General features: G+C 33.3%; 9 non-coding genes across 9 annotated transcripts; 1 reads left to right on the plus strand and 8 right to left on the minus strand.

Annotated features, from left to right (window-relative positions):
* The first annotated feature begins 1,698 nt into the window (after positions 1 to 1,698).
* Positions 1,699 to 1,817, plus strand: LOC149771908 (5S ribosomal RNA). The gene has a single exon (XR_016418110.1). It is a non-coding gene; the product is annotated as a 5S ribosomal RNA (ribosomal RNA).
* Positions 1,818 to 3,808: 1,991 nt separating this feature from the next.
* On the minus strand, positions 3,809 to 3,927 carry LOC149771909 (5S ribosomal RNA). Its single transcript, XR_016418101.1, has one exon. It is a non-coding gene; the product is annotated as a 5S ribosomal RNA (ribosomal RNA).
* Positions 3,928 to 4,831: 904 nt separating this feature from the next.
* LOC149771910 (5S ribosomal RNA) lies at positions 4,832 to 4,950 on the minus strand. Its single transcript, XR_016418094.1, has one exon. It is a non-coding gene; the product is annotated as a 5S ribosomal RNA (ribosomal RNA).
* A 3,587-nt stretch (positions 4,951 to 8,537) lies between these two features.
* LOC149771911 (5S ribosomal RNA) lies at positions 8,538 to 8,656 on the minus strand. The gene has a single exon (XR_016418089.1). It is a non-coding gene; the product is annotated as a 5S ribosomal RNA (ribosomal RNA).
* Positions 8,657 to 9,560: 904 nt separating this feature from the next.
* LOC149771912 (5S ribosomal RNA) lies at positions 9,561 to 9,679 on the minus strand. Its single transcript, XR_016418098.1, has one exon. It is a non-coding gene; the product is annotated as a 5S ribosomal RNA (ribosomal RNA).
* Positions 9,680 to 13,224: 3,545 nt separating this feature from the next.
* Positions 13,225 to 13,343, minus strand: LOC149771913 (5S ribosomal RNA). The gene has a single exon (XR_016418099.1). It is a non-coding gene; the product is annotated as a 5S ribosomal RNA (ribosomal RNA).
* Positions 13,344 to 14,249: 906 nt separating this feature from the next.
* LOC149771914 (5S ribosomal RNA) lies at positions 14,250 to 14,368 on the minus strand. Its single transcript, XR_016418095.1, has one exon. It is a non-coding gene; the product is annotated as a 5S ribosomal RNA (ribosomal RNA).
* Positions 14,369 to 18,062: 3,694 nt separating this feature from the next.
* Positions 18,063 to 18,181, minus strand: LOC149771915 (5S ribosomal RNA). Its single transcript, XR_016418100.1, has one exon. It is a non-coding gene; the product is annotated as a 5S ribosomal RNA (ribosomal RNA).
* A 906-nt stretch (positions 18,182 to 19,087) lies between these two features.
* LOC149771916 (5S ribosomal RNA) lies at positions 19,088 to 19,206 on the minus strand. Its single transcript, XR_016418096.1, has one exon. It is a non-coding gene; the product is annotated as a 5S ribosomal RNA (ribosomal RNA).
* Positions 19,207 to 22,050: the final 2,844 nt, after the last annotated feature.

The raw sequence follows: 22,050 nt of genomic DNA on the forward strand, positions 1-22,050 counted from the left end.
GATATGGATTTTAGATATCAACAGATACAAAGGAAACAAACGTTTCAATACATATAATGACATTTTCTTAAATTCTACATTGTATCATATTGACCTACTACTTGCTAGGCAAGCTGACTTTTATAAAATTTGCAAACTCCTTATATATATTTAAACTTACTTTTAGTATTCAACCAGAAAATCAGTACAGTGCAGAAAGATTGAAAATATTATTTCTTTCATATATATATATATATATATATATATATATATATATATATATATATATATATATATATATGTGTGTGTGTGTGTGTGAGAGAGAGAGAGAGAGATGGTTGGATTCGGAATGGTTTAAACAGACTCTAAATTACACTGATAAAATGTACATCAGTCCAATGGTTAACATGATAGATTTCTATCAAGCTGGTTGCCCTATTGTACCCTTGAGCAAGACTACCCTCATTGCCTAACAAAACCAAGCAGTCTTTTGCCAGAACACTATAATGTGAACTTAGGCCATCTAAATCAAATTCCTATGTGAAATTTGCCAATATAAGCCAATACACTTTAATGCAAACTTAGCCAATCTAAACCAAATATCTTAATGGAAACTTAGCCAAACACCTTAATGTGAACTTAGCCCATCTAAACCAATGTACCATAATGTGAACTTAGCCCATCTAAACCAAGAAAAGAATAATGTGATATTGGCTCATATAAACAAAAACACCTTAATGCTATCTTAGCCAATCTAAACCAACCGACTTAATTTATTTTTATAAAGAATACAAAGTGAAAATTTAAATACTTTTCAGCATTATAAATGAAATCACAAATAGTCCATGAAAAGTTATATGACAAGTCCAAAAGGGTAGTGTTCCAAATGAATGCCAGTGGTTTTCTGAATGAAGTCCAATTTTGAATGTGCTGATGTAATAACAATCTTGACGTGTGGCGATGATGTAATTTAGAATGTCCTTGAATGAATTCATAATAGTCCCAAAATAGCGATTTTTGATATTTGGACATTAGTATTGGGGTGTATGGACATATTTGTTTTGCTTATCAAAACGTTGGAAATCGCCGACACCATGCGGTATCGGCATAGGCTGCTTACTAGCCACAAGGGGCTCGTATCATTGCTTACAATGAAACTATCAGTCGTACATATAGTATAAAATGTATGACTGTCAGTTCAATTGTGAGCAACGATGCGAGCCCCTGTGCTTACTAGCCTGCCATGCAAACTTGACCGACCTTTCATCGAGATATACCTGCATGAAATCGAGAGAAATACGATTTATTTTCTCAGAAATAATTCCGAGTATAACATCATTTGTCGTTAATGAAGCTGACTGACGAAAGAAAACGACAACCTTGATGAAATTTGACACGGAACTCGCCATTGTATTACTATTCAAATGAATGCACAAATATGGCAACCTACATGTCAGTGACATCGGCGATCAAATAAGCTCTTGCTTCTTTACAGATTGAAACTGAAGGGATGTATTGTCGTAAGCAGAGCTCTCCCCTGTCTCTAATATATAGATATATATATATATATATATATATATATATATATATATATATATATATATATATATATGTGTGTGTGTGTGTGTGTGTGTGTGTGTGTGTGTGCGTGTGTGTGTAATATATCTTTGTAACGACGAAGAGACAACCTATATTAGTCTTAAATTTGTACATACAAATGTCTACGGCCATACCACGTTGAAAACACCGGTTCTCGTCCGATCACCGAAGTTAAGCAACGTCGGGCCCGGTTAGTACTTGGATGGGTGACCGCCTGGGAATACCGGGTGCTTTAGGCATTTTTTAAATTTTTTTTTGGTTCCATCCTCACTGTGCCTAGCAAGTAGCAAGACAATATGATACAAAGTAGAATTTAAGAAAATGTCATTATATGTATTGAAACGTTTGTTTCCTTTGTATCTGTTGATACCTAAAAACCATATCCCAATAATTAAAATTATCTAAGACTATATGTAAATAATACACGTATGTATGTACGTTTGTATGTATGTATGTACACACACAAACGTATATATATATATATATATATATATATATATATATATATATATATATATATATATATATATATATATATATCACAAATGACACACACATATCTTAAAACACCCTCAGGGACCCAGGATATATATGATCCGTTTTTACGAGATAAACTTGGTATAATTCAGTATGGTATAATTATCGAGTAAGATCAGTAGAGTTTTTGCCCTTGTTTGCAATCGTTATAGGATAAAGCGTTAAAAATGAAATTACACAGAAGTACAATTAATGTTAATAGCTGATAAAGTTATGCGAGCTTTGTTGCATACTCTCTCTCTCTCTCTCTCTCTCTCTCTCTCTCTCGTGTCTCAGTATGATAAAGCAAGAAGAAAAAGGAAGAACAGTAAAGAACATATGTAAAATGGTTTATTGAAACAGCGTCTCATCGTGGTGTGGGTACCACGATGCATAGGGATAAATAAAAAAGCGAGTATTCCATTACTTTTCACTTCATTTGATATGCATCCATATGACACAGAACGCTCTCGGTGAGTACAGGGAATCAGATGTACGTCACTGTGCGGTACTAGGTATAAAACATTTCTTGTATTTTTAATTGTAAATTTTTCGGGCATTTAAGTAGAAATTAAATTATTTCAGTTCTAGTGAGAACAACATTTCGACTGTAAAACATAATTTGTTGTCTTGATGCGTTTTCAAGACTCTTGGGCTGATTAGTCACACATCTCTTCAACGTTTCCGATGTACAAATGTTTGTGTGAAGTATAATATTAGTAACTAAAGTGTATACTGATTCAAAGTTCTAATCCAAAAGAAGCAAAACTGGCCTCAGATACTCATATTTGTCACTCATCCATTTTCTGACCCAGATAAGGGGAGAATTCCACGTTGAAATTGACTTAAAATGCAGATTCAGGACATTATTGTTGTTGTTATTATTATTATTATTATTATTCCTCTTTCTGTCCTATCATTTGGTTAAAATAAGCGACACCGGCCTATAAGCTAACTTTAAAAATAGGATCTTATCAGATTTGCAAAGGATCTCTTCTTGCAACTTGGAGAAGTTAACGTTGTGGAAATACAGAAAGTGGAAGCATGGAATATCTATCTAAACTTACTGTAATCAAAACAGAATTTTATAACCCAATTTATTTTGCCAATGGCCCATATTTGAAGTATTCGCTACAGGATGCCAATTTTCCCACTGGCAGACTGAGGTCCTGTTGTACAAGAAATCAATCAATCAATAAATTAATTAAAAAAATTCTTACAATTCATACATTCCATATTTATCAATCAATTAGTTTATAAGAAATACCACAAATAAGTATCCAAAATGAAAGACACTGATGGCATATTTTGCAACTCTTCGCTAGAGACTACACCAGGAATATATGAGAAGAAACTTGAAGGAAGTATTTCGAGGAGAAAGGAGGCAGCTTGTTGTGGTAGTAAAAGTAGAGGAAACTGGATAAATTGAACCGAATTTGTTAATAAGAAATACTGGTCATCTATGATCGCATATTCCAGTAGTAAGGATCGAAACCAAGAGCAGAGAAGTGCGAAGCAACATTTGCTATATTCAGGTCCTATACTTGATTTTTTTAGGATCCGAATTATTGAAGAAAGTTAAGGAAAAAGAGAAAATGAAAGTCTAGAAATTGCTCTATTTATTATTTATATTGAAGAAAGTAAATTTAGTTACAATAAAAGAAAGAAAGAAAAACTTCAACTGTTTTTAGTTATAAAAGAAAAAAAAAATTAGAGTTTACAGCACCCGGTATTCCCAGGCGGTCACCCATCCAACTACTAACCGGGCCCGACGTTGCTTAACTTCGGTGATCGGACGAGAACCGGTGCTTTCAACGTGGTATGGCCGTAGACACAAGTGTGTGTAAATTTAAGACTTATATTCGCTTCTCTCTTCACCGTTTCCGATGTACAGACGTTTACGTTTATGTGCCGTGTAAAATTAGTAATTAAAGTGTACTGATTAAAACTTCTATAGATAAAACTGCCTTCATACATTATTCAGATTTGTCGTTCAGGCATTTTCGGACTCGGACATTAGTTGCTTAACCGGAGGTTTACACCTTCAAATGGACTTAAATAACAATGCATTTAAACGAAGAATCAGTTCATTTTTGTTGTTTTTGGGCATTATCATTATTATTATCATTATTTATCTTGTATCAACTGACTAATTCAATAGGTAAATAATCGACATCAGCCTATGAGCTACCTTTAAAGACGGACTCGAATCTGATTTGAAACGGATATCGTCTTGCAGCTCGGAAACGTTAAAGTTGTGGAAACACAGAAAGTGCAAGGAAGTGGAAGCAGGGAACATCCATCCAAACTTACTGTAATCAAAACAGAGATTTATACACCAATTTATTTTGTCAATGACCCATATTCGAAGTATTCGCTAAGGGATGCTAAGTTTCACACTGATAGACTGGTGCCCTGCTAAAAAACAGGTAAATAAAATAATTAAAAATAATACATTCCAAATATATCTATCAATTAGTGAATAAGAAATACCACAGACAAGTATCCAAAATGAAAGACATCGATTGCATACGTTGCAATTATTCGCTACAGGCTGAATCCGAAATATCAGAAGAAATTTGGAGGATCTGGACGGCATACGAGGCGGCCCATTTCGATCCTGGAGGTAGAGGAAACTGAAAAATTTGCACCAGATTTGTGAAGAAAAGAAATATTGGCCATATATGATCGCATATCATCACAGTGAGGATGGAACCAAAAAAAAAAAATTAAAAAATGCCTACAACACCCGGTATTCCCAGGCGGTCACCCATCCAAGTACTAACCGGGCCCGACGTTGCTTAACTTCGGTGATCGGACGAGAACCGGTGTTTTCAACGTGGTATGGCCGTAGACATTTGTACGTACAAATTTAAGACTAATATAGGTTGTCTCTTCGTCGTTACATACACTACACACATACATATATTAGACACACACACACACAGAGATATATATATATATATATATATATATATATATATATATATATATATATATATATATATATATATATATATATATATATATATATATATATATATATATATATATTAGAGACAGGGGAGAGCTCATCTTACGACAATACATCCCTTCAGTTTCAATCTGTAAGGAAGCAAGAGCTTATTTGATCGCCGATGTCACTGACATGTAGGTTGCCATATTTGTGCAGTCATTTGAATAGTAATACAATGGCGAGTTCCGTGTCAAATTTCATCAAGGTTGTCGTTTTCTTTCGTCAGTCAGCTTCATTAACGACAAATGATGTTATACTCGCAATTATTTCTGAGAAAATAAATCGTATTTCTCTCGATTTCATGCAGATATATCTCGATGAAAGGTCGGTCAAGTTTGCATGGCAGGCTAGTAAGCACAGGGGCTCGCATCGTTGCTCACAATTAAACTGACAGTCATACATTTTATACTATATGTACGACTGATAGTTTCACTGTAAGCAATGATACGAGCCCCCTGTGGCTAGTAAGCAGCTACCCTATGCCGATACCGCATGGTGTCGGCGATTTCCAACGTTTTGATAAGCAAAACAAATATGTCCATACACCCCAATACAAATGTCCAAAGATCAAAAATCGCTATTTTGGGACTATTATGAATTCATTCAAGGACATTCTAAATTACATCATCGCCATACGTCAAGATTGTTAGCACATCAGCACATTCAGAATTGGACTTCATTCAGAAAACCACTGGCATTCATTTGGAACACTACCCTTTTGGACTTGTCATAGAACATTTATGGACTATTTGTGATTTCATTCATAATGCTGAAAAGTATTTAAATTTTCACTTTGTATTCTTTAAAAAAATAAATTAAGTCGGTTGATTTAGATTGGCTAAGATAGCATTAAGGTGTTTTTGTTTATATGAGCCAATATCACATTATTCTTTTCTTGGTTTAGATGGGCTAAGTTCACATTATGGTATATTGGTTTAGATGGGCTAAGTTCACATTAAGGTCTTTGGCTAAGTTTCCATTAAGATATTTGGTTTAGATTGGCTAAGTTTGCATTAAAGTGTATTGGCTTATATTGGCAAATTTCACATAGGAATTTGATTTAGATGGCCTAAGTTCACATTATAGTGTTCTGGCAAAAGACTGCTTGGTTTTGTTAGGCAATGAGAGTAGTCTTGCTCAATGGTACAATAGGGCAACCAGCTTGATAGAAATCTATCATGTTAACCATTGGACTGATGTACATTTTATCAGTGTAATTTAGAGTCTGTTTAAACCATTCCGAACCCCCCATCTCTCTCTCCCTCTCTCTCATATATATATATATATATATATATATATATATATATATATATATATATATATATATATATATATATATATATATATATATATACATGAAAGAAATAGTATTTTCAATCTTTCTGATCTGTACTGATATTCTGGTTGAATACTAAAAGTAAATTTAAATATATATAAGGAGTTTGCAAATTTTATAAAAGTCAGCTTGCCTAGCAAGTAGCAGGACAATATGATACAATGTAGAATTTATGAAAATGTCATTATATGTATTGAAACGTTTGTTTTCTTTGTATCTGTTGATACCTAAAAACCATATCCCAATAATTAAAATTATCTAAGACTATATGTAAATAATACACGTATGTATGTACGTTTGTATGTATGTATGTACACACACAAACGTATATATATATATATATATATATATATATATATATATATATATATATATATATATATATATATATATCACAAATGACACACACATATCTTAAAACACCCTCAGGGACCCAGGATATATATGATCCGTTTTTACGAGATAAACTTGGTATAATTCAGTATGGTATAATTATCGAGTAAGATCAGTAGAGTTTTTGCCCTTGTTTGCAATCGTTATAGGATAACGCGTTAAAAATGAAATTACACAGAAGTACAATTAATGTTAATAGCTGATAAAGTTATGCGAGCTTTGTTGCATACTCTCTCTCTCTCTCTCTCTCTCTCTCTCTCTCTCTCGTGTGTCAGTATGATAAAGCAAGAAGAAAAAGGAAGAACAGTAAAGAACATATATAAAAAGGTTTATTGAAACAGCGTCTCATCGTGGTGTGGGCACCACGATGCATAGGGATAAATAAAAAAGCGAGTATTCCATTACTTTTCACTTCATTTGATATGCATCCATATGACACAGAACGCTCTCGGTGAGTACAGGGAATCAGATGTACGTCACTGTGCGGGACTAGGTATAAAACATTTCTTGTATTTTTAATTGTAAATTTTTCGGGCATTTAAGTAGAAATTAAATTATTTCAGTTCTAGTGAGAACAACATTTCGACTGTAAAACATAATTTGTTGTCTTGATGCGTTTTCAAGACTCTTGGGCTGATTAGTCACACATCTCTTCAACGTTTCCGATGTACAAATGTTTGTGTGAAGTATAATATTAGTAACTAAAGTGTATACTGATTCAAAGTTCTAATCCAAAAGAAGCAAAACTGGCCTCAGATACTCATATTTGTCACTCATCCATTTTCTGACCCAGATAAGGGGAGAATTCCACGTTGAAATTGACTTAAAATGCAGATTCAGGACATTATTGTTGTTGTTATTATTATTATTATTATTATTATTATTCCTCTTTCTGTCCTATCATTTGGTTAAAATAAGCGACACCGGCCTATAAGCTAACTTTAAAAATAGGATCTTATCAGATTTGCAAAGGATATCTTCTTGCAACTTGGAGAAGTTAACGTTGTGGAAATACAGAAAGTGGAAGCATGGAATATCTATCTAAACTTACTGTAATCAAAACAGAATTTTATAACCCAATTTATTTTGCCAATGGCCCATATTTGAAGTATTCGCTACAGGATGCCAATTTTCCCACTGGCAGACTGAGGTCCTGTTGTACAAGAAATCAATCAATCAATAAATTAATTAAAAAAATTCTCACAATTCATACATGCCATATTTATCAATCAATTAGTTTATAAGAAATACCACAAATAAGTATCAAAAATGAAAGACACTGATGGCATATTTTGCAACTCTGCGCTAGAGACTACACCAGGAATATATGAGAAGAAACTTGAAGGAAGTATTTCGAGGTGAAAGGAGGCAGCTTGTTGTGGTAGTAAAAGTAGAGGAAACTGGATAAATTGAACCGAATTTGTTAATAAGAAATACTGGTCATCTATGATCGCATATTCCAGTAGTAAGGATCGAAACCAAGAGCAGAGAAGTGCGAAGCAACATTTGCTATATTCAGGTCCTATACTTGATTTTTTTAGGATCCGAATTATTGAAGAAAGTTAAGGAAAAAGAGAAAATGAAAGTCTAGAAATTGCTCTATTTATTATTTATATTGAAGAAAGTAAATTTAGTTACAATAAAAGAAAGAAAGAAAAACTTCAACTGTTTTTAGTTATAAAAGAAAAATTAAATTAGAGTCTACAGCACCCGGTATTCCCAGGCGGTCACCCATCCAAGTACTAACCGGGCCCGACGTTGCTTAACTTCGGTGATCGGACGAGAACCGGTGCTTTCAACGTGGTATGGCCGTAGACACAAGTGTGTGTAAATTTAAGACTTATATTCGCTTCTCTCTTCACCGTTTCCGATGTACAGACGTTTACGTTTATGTGCCGTGTAAAATTAGTAATTAAAGTGTACTGATTAAAACTTCTATAGATAAAACTGCCTTCATACATTATTCAGATTTGTCGTTCAGGCATTTTCGGACTCGGACATTAGTTGCTTAACCGGAGGTTTACACCTTCAAATGGACTTAAATAACAATGCATTTAAACGAAGAATCAGTTCATTTTTGTTGTTTTTGGGCATTATCATTATTATTATTATTATTTATCTTGTATCAAATGACTAATTCAATAGGTAAATAATCGACATCAGCCTATGAGCTACCTTTAAAGACGGACTCGAATCTGATTTGAAACGGATATCGTCTTGCAGCTCGGAAACGTTAAAGTTGTGGAAACACAGAAAGTGCAAGGAAGTGGAAGCAGGGAACATCCATCCAAACTTACTGTAATCAAAACAGAGATTTATACACCAATTTATTTTGTCAATGACCCATATTCGAAGTATTCGCTAAGGGATGCTAAGTTTCACACTGATAGACTGGTGCCCTGCTAAAAAACAGGTAAATAAAATAATTAAAAATAATACATTCCAAATATATCTATCAATTAGTGAATAAGAAATACCACAGACAAGTATCCAAAATGAAAGACATCGATTGCATACGTTGCAATTATTCGCTACAGGCTGAATCCGAAATATCAGAAGAAATTTGGAGGATCTGGACGGCATACGAGGCGGCCCATTTCGATCCTGGAGGTAGAGGAAACTGAAAAATTTGCACCAGATTTGTGAAGAAAAGAAATATTGGCCATATATGATCGCATATCATCACAGTGAGGATGGAACCAAAAAAAAAAAATTAAAAAATGCCTACAACACCCGGTATTCCCAGGCGGTCACCCATCCAAGTACTAACCGGGCCCGACGTTGCTTAACTTCGGTGATCGGACGAGAACCGGTGCTTTCAACGTGGTATGGCCGTAGACATTTGTACGTACAAATTTAAGACTAATATAGGTTGTCTCTTCGTCGTTACATACAATACACACATACATATATTAGACACACACACACACACACAGATATATATATATATATATATATATATATATATATATATATATATATATATATTAGAGACAGGGGAGAGCTCATCTTACGACAATACATCCCTTCAGTTTCAATCTGTAAGGAAGCAAGAGCTTATTTGATCGCCGATGTCACTGACATGTAGGTTGCCATATTTGTGCAGTCATTTGAATAGTAATACAATGGCGAGTTCCGTGTCAAATTTCATCAAGGTTGTCGTTTTCTTTCGTCAGTCAGCTTCATTAACGACAAATGATGTTATACTCGCAATTATTTCTGAGAAAATAAATCGTATTTCTCTCGATTTCATGCAGATATATCTCGATGAAAGGTCGGTCAAGTTTGCATGGCAGGCTAGTAAGCACAGGGGCTCGCATCGTTGCTCACAATTAAACTGACAGTCATACATTTTATACTATATGTACGACTGATAGTTTCACTGTAAGCAATGATACGAGCCCCCTGTGGCTAGTAAGCAGCTACCCTATGCCGATACCGCATGGTGTCGGCGATTTCCAACGTTTTGATAAGCAAAACAAATATGTCCATACACCCCAATACAAATGTCCAAAGATCAAAAATCGCTATTTTGGGACTATTATGAATTCATTCAAGGACATTCTAAATTACATCATCGCCATACGTCAAGATTGTTAGCACATCAGCACATTCAGAATTGGACTTCATTCAGAAAACCACTGGCATTCATTTGGAACACTACCCTTTTGGACTTGTCATAGAACATTTATGGACTATTTGTGATTTCATTCATAATGCTGAAAAGTATTTAAATTTTCACTTTGTATTCTTTAAAAAAATAAATTAAGTCGGTTGATTTAGATTGGCTAAGATAGCATTAAGGTGTTTTTGTTTATATGAGCCAATATCACATTATTCTTTTCTTTGTTTAGATGGGCTAAGTTCACATTATGGTATATTGGTTTAGATGGGCTAAGTTCACATTAAGGTGTTTGGCTAAGTTTCCATTAAGATATTTGGTTTAGATTGGCTAAGTTTGCATTAAAGTGTATTGGCTTATATTGGCAAATTTCACATAGGAATTTGATTTAGATGGCCTAAGTTCACATTATAGTGTTCTGGCAAAAGACTGCTTGGTTTTGTTAGGCAATGAGAGTAGTCTTGCTCAATGGTACAATAGGGCAACCAGCTTGATAGAAATCTATCATGTTAACCATTGGACTGATGTACATTTTATCAGTGTAATTTAGAGTCCGTTTAAACCATTCCGAACCCCCCATCTCTCTCTCTCCCTCTCTCATATATATATATATATATATATATATATATATATATATATATATATATATATATATATATATATATATATATATATATATATACATGAAAGAAATAGTATTTTCAATCTTTTTGATCTGTACTGATATTCTGGTTGAATACTAAAAGTAAATTTAAATATATATAAGGAGTTTCCAAATTTTATAAAAGTCAGCTTGCCTAGCAAGTAGCAGGACAATATGATACAATGTAGAATTTAAGAAAATGTCATTATATGTATTGAAACGTTTGTTTCCTTTGTATCTGTTGATACCTAAAAACCATATCCCAATAATTAAAATTATCTAAGACTATATGTAAATAATACACGTATGTATGTACGTTTGTGTGTATGTATGTACACACACAAACGTATATATATATATATATATATATATATATATATATATATATATATATATATATATATATATATATATATATATATCACAAATGACACACACATATCTTAAAACACCCTCAGGGACCCAGGATATATATGATCCGTTTTTACGAGATAAACTTGGTATAATTCAGTATGGTATAATTATCGAGTAAGATCAGTAGAGTTTTTGCCCTTGTTTGCAATCGTTATAGGATAACGCGTTAAAAATGAAATTACACAGAAGTACAATTAATGTTAATAGCTGATAAAGTTATGCGAGCTTTGTTGCATACACTCTCTCTCTCTCTCTCTCTCTCTCTCTCTCTCTCTCTCTCGTGTGTCAGTATGATAAAGCAAGAAGAAAAAGGAAGAACAGTAAAGAACATATATAAAAAGGTTTATTGAAACAGCGTCTCATCGTGGTGTGGGCACCACGATGCATAGGGATAAATAAAAAAGCGAGTATTCCATTACTTTTCACTTCATTTGATATGCATCCATATGACACAGAACGCTCTCGGTGAGTACAGGGAATCAGATGTACGTCACTGTGCGGGACTAGGTATAAAACATTTCTTGTATTTTTAATTGTAAATTTTTCGGGCATTTAAGTAGAAATTAAATTATTTCAGTTCTAGTGAGAACAACATTTCGACTGTAAAACATAATTTGTTGTCTTGATGCGTTTTCAAGACTCTTGGGCTGATTAGTCACACATCTCTTCAACGTTTCCGATGTACAAATGTTTGTGTGAAGTATAATATTAGTAACTAAAGTGTATACTGATTCAAAGTTCTAATCCAAAAGAAGCAAAACTGGCCTCAGATACTCATATTTGTCACTCATCCATTTTCTGACCCAGATAAGGGGAGAATTCCACGTTGAAATTGACTTAAAATGCAGATTCAGGACATTATTGTTGTTGTTATTATTATTATTATTATTATTCCTCTTTCTGTCCTATCATTTGGTTAAAATAAGCGACACCGGCCTATAAGCTAACTTTAAAAATAGGATCTTATCAGATTTGCAAAGGATATCTTCTTGCAACTTGGAGAAGTTAACGTTGTGGAAATACAGAAAGTGGAAGCATGGAATATCTATCTAAACTTACTGTAATCAAAACAGAATTTTATAACCCAATTTATTTTGCCAATGGCCCATATTTGAAGTATTCGCTACAGGATGCCAATTTTCCCACTGGCAGACTGAGGTCCTGTTGTACAAGAAATCAATCAATCAATAAATTAATTAAAAAAATTCTCACAATTCATACATTCCATATTTATCAATCAATTAGTTTATAAGAAATACCACAAATAAGTATCCAAAATGAAAGACACTGATGGCATATTTTGCAACTCTTCGCTAGAGACTACACCAGGAATATATGAGAAGAAACTTGAAGGAAGTATTTCGAGGTGAAAGGAGGCAGCTTGTTGTGGTAGTAAAAGTAGAGGAAACTGGATAAATTGAACCGAATTTGTTAATAAGAAATACTGGTCATCTATGATCGCATATTCCAGTAGTAAGGATCGAAACCAAGAGCAGAGAAGTGCGAAGCAACATTTGCTATATTCAGGTCCTATACTTGATTTTTTTAGGATCCGAATTATTGAAGAAAGTTAAGGAAAAAGAGAAAATGAAAGTCTAGAAATTGCTCTATTTATTATTTATACTGAAGAAAGTAAATTTAGTTACAATAAAAGAAAGAAAGAAAAACTTCAACTGTTTTTAGTTATAAAAGAAAAAAAAAATTAGAGTCTACAGCACCCGGTATTCCCAGGCGGTCACCCATCCAAGTACTAACCGGGCCCGACGTTGCTTAATTTCGGTGATCGGACGAGAACCGGTGCTTTCAACGTGGTATGGCCGTAGACACAAGTGTGTGTAAATTTAAGACTTATATTCGCTTCTCTCTTCACCGTTTCCGATGTACAGACGTTTACGTTTATGTGCCGTGTAAAATTAGTAATTAAAGTGTACTGATTAAAACTTATATAGATAAAACTGCCTTCATACATTATTCAGATTTGTCGTTCAGGCATTTTCGGACTCGGACATTAGTTGCTTAACCGGAGGTTTACACCTTCAAATGGACTTAAATAACAATGCATTTAAACGAAGAATCAGTTCATTTTTGTTGTTTTTGGGCATTATCATTATTATTATTGTTATTATTTATCTTGTATCAACTGACTAATTCAATAGGTAATAATCGACATCAGCCTATGAGCTACCTTTAAAGACGGACTCGAATCTGATTTGAAACGGATATCGTCTTGCAGCTCGGAAACGTTAAAGTTGTGGAAACACAGAAAGTGCAAGGAAGTGGAAGCAGGGAACATCCATCCAAACTTACTGTAATCAAAACAGAGATTTATACACCAATTTATTTTGTCAATGACCCATATTCGAAGTATTCGCTAAGGGATGCTAAGTTTCACACTGATAGACTGGTGCCCTGCTAAAAAACAGGTAAATAAAATAATTAAAAATAATACATTCCAAATATATCTATCAATTAGTGAATAAGAAATACCACAGACAAGTATCCAAAATGAAAGACATCGATTGCATACGTTGCAATTATTCGCTACAGGCTGAATCCGAAATATCAGAAAAAATTTGGAGGATCTGGACGGCATACGAGGCGGCCCATTTCGATCCTGGAGGTAGAGGAAACTGAAAAATTTGCACCAGATTTGTGAAGAAAAGAAATATTGGCCATATATGATCGCATATCATCACAGTGAGGATGGAACCAAAAAAAAAAAATTAAAAAATGCCTACAACACCCGGTATTCCCAGGCGGTCACCCATCCAAGTACTAACCGGGCCCGACGTTGCTTAACTTCGGTGATCGGACGAGAACCGGTGTTTTCAACGTGGTATGGCCGTAGACATTTGTACGTACAAATTTAAGACTAATATAGGTTGTCTCTTCGTCGTTACATACACTACACACATACATATATTAGACACACACACACACACAGATATATATATATATATATATATATATATATATATATATATATATATATATATATATATATATATATATATATATATATATATATATATATATATATATATATATATATATATTTATATATATATTAGAGACAGGGGAGAGCTCATCTTACGACAATACATCCCTTCAGTTTCAATCTGTAAGGAAGCAAGAGCTTATTTGATCGCCGATGTCACTGACATGTAGGTTGCCATATTTGTGCAGTCATTTGAATAGTAATACAATGGCGAGTTCCGTGTCAAATTTCATCAAGGTTGTCGTTTTCTTTCGTCAGTCAGCTTCATTAACGACAAATGATGTTATACTCGCAATTATTTCTGAGAAAATAAATCGTATTTCTCTCGATTTCATGCAGATATATCTCGATGAAAGGTCGGTCAAGTTTGCATGGCAGGCTAGTAAGCACAGGGGCTCGCATCGTTGCTCACAATTAAACTGACAGTCATACATTTTATGCTATATGTACGACTGATAGTTTCACTGTAAGCAATGATACGAGCCCCCTGTGGCTAGTAAGCAGCTACCCTATGCCGATACCGCATGGTGTCGGCGATTTCCAACGTTTTGATAAGCAAAACAAATATGTCCATACACCCCAATACAAATGTCCAAAGATCAAAAATCGCTATTTTGGGACTATTATGAATTCATTCAAGGACATTCTAAATTACATCATCGCCATACGTCAAGATTGTTAGCACATCAGCACATTCAGAATTGGACTTCATTCAGAAAACCACTGGCATTCATTTGGAACACTACCCTTTTGGACTTGTCATAGAACATTTATGGACTATTTGTGATTTCATTCATAATGCTGAAAAGTATTTAAATTTTCACTTTGTATTCTTTAAAAAAATAAATTAAGTCGGTTGATTTAGATTGGCTAAGATAGCATTAAGGTGTTTTTGTTTATATGAGCCAATATCACATTATTCTTTTCTTGGTTTAGATGGGCTAAGTTCACATTATGGTATATTGGTTTAGATGGGCTAAGTTCACATTAAGGTCTTTGGCTAAGTTTCCATTAAGATATTTGGTTTAGATTGGCTAAGTTTGCATTAAAGTGTATTGGCTTATATTGGCAAATTTCACATAGGAATTTGATTTAGATGGCCTAAGTTCACATTATAGTGTTCTGGCAAAAGACTGCTTGGTTTTGTTAGGCAATGAGAGTAGTCTTGCTCAATGGTACAATAGGGCAACCAGCTTGATAGAAATCTATCATGTTAACCATTGGACTGATGTACATTTTATCAGTGTAATTTAGAGTCTGTTTAAACCATTCCGAACCCCCCATCTCTCTCTCTCCCTCTCTCTCATATATATATATATATATATATATATATATATATATATATATATATATATATATATATATACATGAAAGAAATAGTATTTTCAATCTTTCTGATCTGTACTGATATTCTGGTTGAATACTAAAAGTAAATTTAAATATATATAAGGAGTTTGCAAATTTTATAAAAGTCAGCTTGCCTAGCAAGTAGCAGGACAATATGATACAATGTAGAATTTAAGAAAATGTCATTATATGTATTGAAACGTTTGTTTTCTTTGTATCTGTTGATACCTAAAAACCATATCCCAATAATTAAAATTATCTAAGACTATATGTAAATAATACACGTATGTATGTACGTTTGTATGTATGTATGTACACACACAAACGTATATATATATATATATATATATATATATATATATATATATATATATATATATATATATATATATATATATATATCTATCTATATATATATATATATATATATATATATATATATATATATATATATATATATATATATATATATATATATATATATATATATATATATATATATATATATCACAAATGACACACACATATCTTAAAACACCCTCAGGGACCCAGGATATATATGATCCGTTTTTACGAGATAAACTTGGTATAATTCAGTATGGTATAATTATCGAGTAAGATCAGTAGAGTTTTTGCCCTTGTTTGCAATCGTTATAGGATAACGCGTTAAAAATGAAATTACACAGAAGTACAATTAATGTTAATAGCTGATAAAGTTATGCGAGCTTTGTTGCATACTCTCTCTCTCTCTCTCTCTCTCTCTCTCTCTCTCTCGTGTGTCAGTATGATAAAGCAAGAAGAAAAAGGAAGAACAGTAAAGAACATATATAAAAAGGTTTATTGAAACAGCGTCTCATCGTGGTGTGGGCACCACGATGCATAGGGATAAATAAAAAAGCGAGTATTCCATTACTTTTCACTTCATTTGATATGCATCTATATGACACAGAACGCTCTCGGTGAGTACAGGGAATCAGATGTACGTCACTGTGCGGGACTAGGTATAAAACATTTCTTGTATTTTTAATTGTAAATTTTTCGGGCATTTAAGTAGAAATTAAATTATTTCAGTTCTAGTGAGAACAACATTTCGACTGTAAAACATAATTTGTTGTCTTGATGCGTTTTCAAGACTCTTGGGCTGATTAGTCACACATCTCTTCAACGTTTCCGATGTACAAATGTTTGTGTGAAGTATAATATTAGTAACTAAAGTGTATACTGATTCAAAGTTCTAATCCAAAAGAAGCAAAACTGGCCTCAGATACTCATATTTGTCACTCATCCATTTTCTGACCCAGATAAGTGGAGAATTCCACGTTGAAATTGACTTAAAATGCAGATTCAGGACATTATTGTTGTTGTTATTATTATTATTATTATTATTCCTCTTTCTGTCCTATCATTTGGTTAAAATAAGCGACACCGGCCTATAAGCTAACTTTAAAAATAGGATCTTATCAGATTTGCAAAGGATATCTTCTTGCAACTTGGAGAAGTTAACGTTGTGGAAATACAGAAAGTGGAAGCATGGAATATCTATCTAAACTTACTGTAATCAAAACAGAATTTTATAACCCAATTTATTTTGCCAATGGCCCATATTTGAAGTATTCGCTACAGGATGCCAATTTTCCCACTGGCAGACTGAGGTCCTGTTGTACAAGAAATCAATCAATCAATAAATTAATTAAAAAAATTCTCACAATTCATACATTCCATATTTATCAATCAATTAGTTTATAAGAAATACCACAAATAAGTATCCAAAATGAAAGACACTGATGGCATATTTTGCAACTCTTCGCTAGAGACTACACCAGGAATATATGAGAAGAAACTTGAAGGAAGTATTTCGAGGTGAAAGGAGGCAGCTTGTTGTGGTAGTAAAAGTAGAGGAAACTGGATAAATTGAACCGAATTTGTTAATAAGAAATACTGGTCATCTATGATCGCATATTCCAGTAGTAAGGATCGAAACCAAGAGCAGAGAAGTGCGAAGCAACATTTGCTATATTCAGGTCCTATACTTGATTTTTTTAGGATCCGAATTATTGAAGAAAGTTAAGAAAAAAGAGAAAATGAAAGTCTAGAAATTGCTCTATTTATTATTTATATTGAAGAAAGTAAATTTAGTTACAATAAAAGAAAGAAAGAAAAACTTCAACTGTTTTTAGTTATAAAAGAAAAAAAAATTAGAGTCTACAGCACCCGGTATTCCCAGGCGGTCACCCATCCAAGTACTAACCGGGCCCGACGTTGCTTAACTTCGGTGATCGGACGAGAACCGGTGCTTTCAACGTGGTATGGCCGTAGACACAAGTGTGTGTAAATTTAAGACTTATATTCGCTTCTCTCTTCGCCGTTTCCGATGTACAGACGTTTACGTTTATGTGCCGTGTAAAATTAGTAATTAAAGTGTACTGATTAAAACTTATATAGATAAAACTGCCTTCATACATTATTCAGATTTGTCGTTCAGGCATTTTCGGACTCGGACATTAGTTGCTTAACCGGAGGTTTACACCTTCAAATGGACTTAAATAACAATGCATTTAAACGAAGAATCAGTTCATTTTTGTTGTTTTTGGGCATTATCATTATTATTATTGTTATTATTTATCTTGTATCAACTGACTAATTCAATAGGTAATAATCGACATCAGCCTATGAGCTACCTTTAAAGACGGACTCGAATCTGATTTGAAACGGATATCGTCTTGCAGCTCGGAAACGTTAAAGTTGTGGAAACACAGAAAGTGCAAGGAAGTGGAAGCAGGGAACATCCATCCAAACTTACTGTAATCAAAACAGAGATTTATACACCAATTTATTTTGTCAATGACCCATATTCGAAGTATTCGCTAAGGGATGCTAAGTTTCACACTGATAGACTGGTGCCCTGCTAAAAAACAGGTAAATAAAATAATTAAAAATAATACATTCCAAATATATCTATCAATTAGTGAATAAGAAATACCACAGACAAGTATCCAAAATGAAAGACATCGATTGCATACGTTGCAATTATTCGCTACAGGCTGAATCCGAAATATCAGAAAAAATTTGGAGGATCTGGACGGCATACGAGGCGGCCCATTTCGATCCTGGAGGTAGAGGAAACTGAAAAATTTGCACCAGATTTGTGAAGAAAAGAAATATTGGCCATATATGATCGCATATCATCACAGTGAGGATGGAACCAAAAAAAAAAAATTAAAAAATGCCTACAACACCCGGTATTCCCAGGCGGTCACCCATCCAAGTACTAACCGGGCCCGACGTTGCTTAACTTCGGTGATCGGACGAGAACCGGTGTTTTCAACGTGGTATGGCCGTAGACATTTGTACGTACAAATTTAAGACTAATATAGGTTGTCTCTTCGTCGTTACATACACTACACACATACATATATTAGACACACACACACACACAGATATATATATATATATATATATATATATATATATATATATATATATATATATATATATATATTTATATATATATTAGAGACAGAGGAGAGCTCATCTTACGACAATACATCCCTTCAGTTTCAATCTGTAAGGAAGCAAGAGCTTATTTGATCGCCGATGTCACTGACATGTAGGTTGCCATATTTGTGCAGTCATTTGAATAGTAATACAATGGCGAGTTCCGTGTCAAATTTCATCAAGGTTGTCGTTTTCTTTCGTCAGTCAGCTTCATTAACGACAAATGATGTTATACTCGCAATTATTTCTGAGAAAATAAATCGTATTTCTCTCGATTTCATGCAGATATATCTCGATGAAAGGTCGGTCAAGTTTGCATGGCAGGCTAGTAAGCACAGGGGCTCGCATCGTTGCTCACAATTAAACTGACAGTCATACATTTTATACTATATGTACGACTGATAGTTTCACTGTAAGCAATGATACGAGCCCCCTGTGGCTAGTAAGCAGCTACCCTATGCCGATACCGCATGGTGTCGGCGATTTCCAACGTTTTGATAAGCAAAACAAATATGTCCATACACCCCAATACAAATGTCCAAAGATCAAAAATCGCTATTTTGGGACTATTATGAATTCATTCAAGGACATTCTAAATTACATCATCGCCATACGTCAAGATTGTTAGCACATCAGCACATTCAGAATTGGACTTCATTCAGAAAACCACTGGCATTCATTTGGAACACTACCCTTTTGGACTTGTCATAGAACATTTATGGACTATTTGTGATTTCATTCATAATGCTGAAAAGTATTTAAATTTTCACTTTGTATTCTTTATAAAAATAAATTAAGTCGGTTGATTTAGATTGGCTAAGATAGCATTAAGGTGTTTTTGTTTATATGAGCCAATATCACATTATTCTTTTCTTGGTTTAGATGGGCTAAGTTCACATTATGGTATATTGGTTTAGATGGGCTAAGTTCACATTAAGGTCTTTGGCTAAGTTTCCATTAAGATATTTGGTTTAGATTGGCTAAGTTTGCATTAAAGTGTATTGGCTTATATTGGCAAATTTCACATAGGAATTTGATTTAGATGGCCTAAGTTCACATTATAGTGTTCTGGCAAAAGACTGCTTGGTTTTGTTAGGCAATGAGAGTAGTCTTGCTCAATGGTACAATAGGGCAACCAGCTTGATAGAAATCTATCATGTTAACCATTGGACTGATGTACATTTTATCAGTGTAATTTAGAGTCTGTTTAAACCATTCCGAACCCCCCATCTCTCTCTCTCCCTCTCTCTCATATATATATATATATATATATATATATATATATATATATATATATATATATATATATATATATATATATATATATATATATATATATATACATGAAAGAAATAGTATTTTCAATCTTTCTGATCTGTACTGATATTCTGGTTGAATACTAAAAGTAAATTTAAATATATATAAGGAGTTTGCAAATTTTATAAAAGTCAGCTTGCCTAGCAAGTAGCAGGACAATATGATACAATGTAGAATTTAAGAAAATGTCATTATATGTATTGAAACGTTTGTTTTCTTTGTATCTGTTGATACCTAAAAACCATATCCCAATAATTAAAATTATCTAAGACTATATGTAAATAATACACGTATGTATGTACGTTTGTATGTATGTATGTACACACACAAACGTATATATATATATATATATATATATATATATATATATATATATATATATATATATATATATATATATCTATCTATATATATATATATATATATATATATATATATATATATATATATATATATATATATATATATATATATATATATATATATATATATATATATATATCACAAATGACACACACATATCTTAAAACACCCTCAGGGACCCAGGATATATATGATCCGTTTTTACGAGATAAACTTGGTATAATTCAGTATGGTATAATTATCGAGTAAGATCAGTAGAGTTTTTGCCCTTGTTTGCAATCGTTATAGGATAACGCGTTAAAAATGAAATTACACAGAAGTACAATTAATGTTAATAGCTGATAAAGTTATGCGAGCTTTGTTGCATACTCTCTCTCTCTCTCTCTCTCTCTCTCTCTCTCTCTCGTGTGTCAGTATGATAAAGCAAGAAGAAAAAGGAAGAACAGTAAAGAACATATATAAAAAGGTTTATTGAAACAGCGTCTCATCGTGGTGTGGGCACCACGATGCATAGGGATAAATAAAAAAGCGAGTATTCCATTACTTTTCACTTCATTTGATATGCATCCATATGACACAGAACGCTCTCGGTGAGTACAGGGAATCAGATGTACGTCACTGTGCGGGACTAGGTATAAAACATTTCTTGTATTTTTAATTGTAAATTTTTCGGGCATTTAAGTAGAAATTAAATTATTTCAGTTCTAGTGAGAACAACATTTCGACTGTAAAACATAATTTGTTGTCTTGATGCGTTTTCAAGACTCTTGGGCTGATTAGTCACACATCTCTTCAACGTTTCCGATGTACAAATGTTTGTGTGAAGTATAATATTAGTAACTAAAGTGTATACTGATTCAAAGTTCTAATCCAAAAGAAGCAAAACTGGCCTCAGATACTCATATTTGTCACTCATCCATTTTCTGACCCAGATAAGGGGAGAATTCCACGTTGAAATTGACTTAAAATGCAGATTCAGGACATTATTGTTGTTGTTATTATTATTATTATT

This window comes from Sinohyriopsis cumingii, unplaced genomic scaffold (assembly GCF_028554795.1).
Source record: "Sinohyriopsis cumingii isolate HCF-2022 unplaced genomic scaffold, ASM2855479v2 utg001592l, whole genome shotgun sequence".
Lineage (NCBI taxonomy): Eukaryota > Metazoa > Mollusca > Bivalvia > Unionida > Unionidae > Sinohyriopsis > Sinohyriopsis cumingii.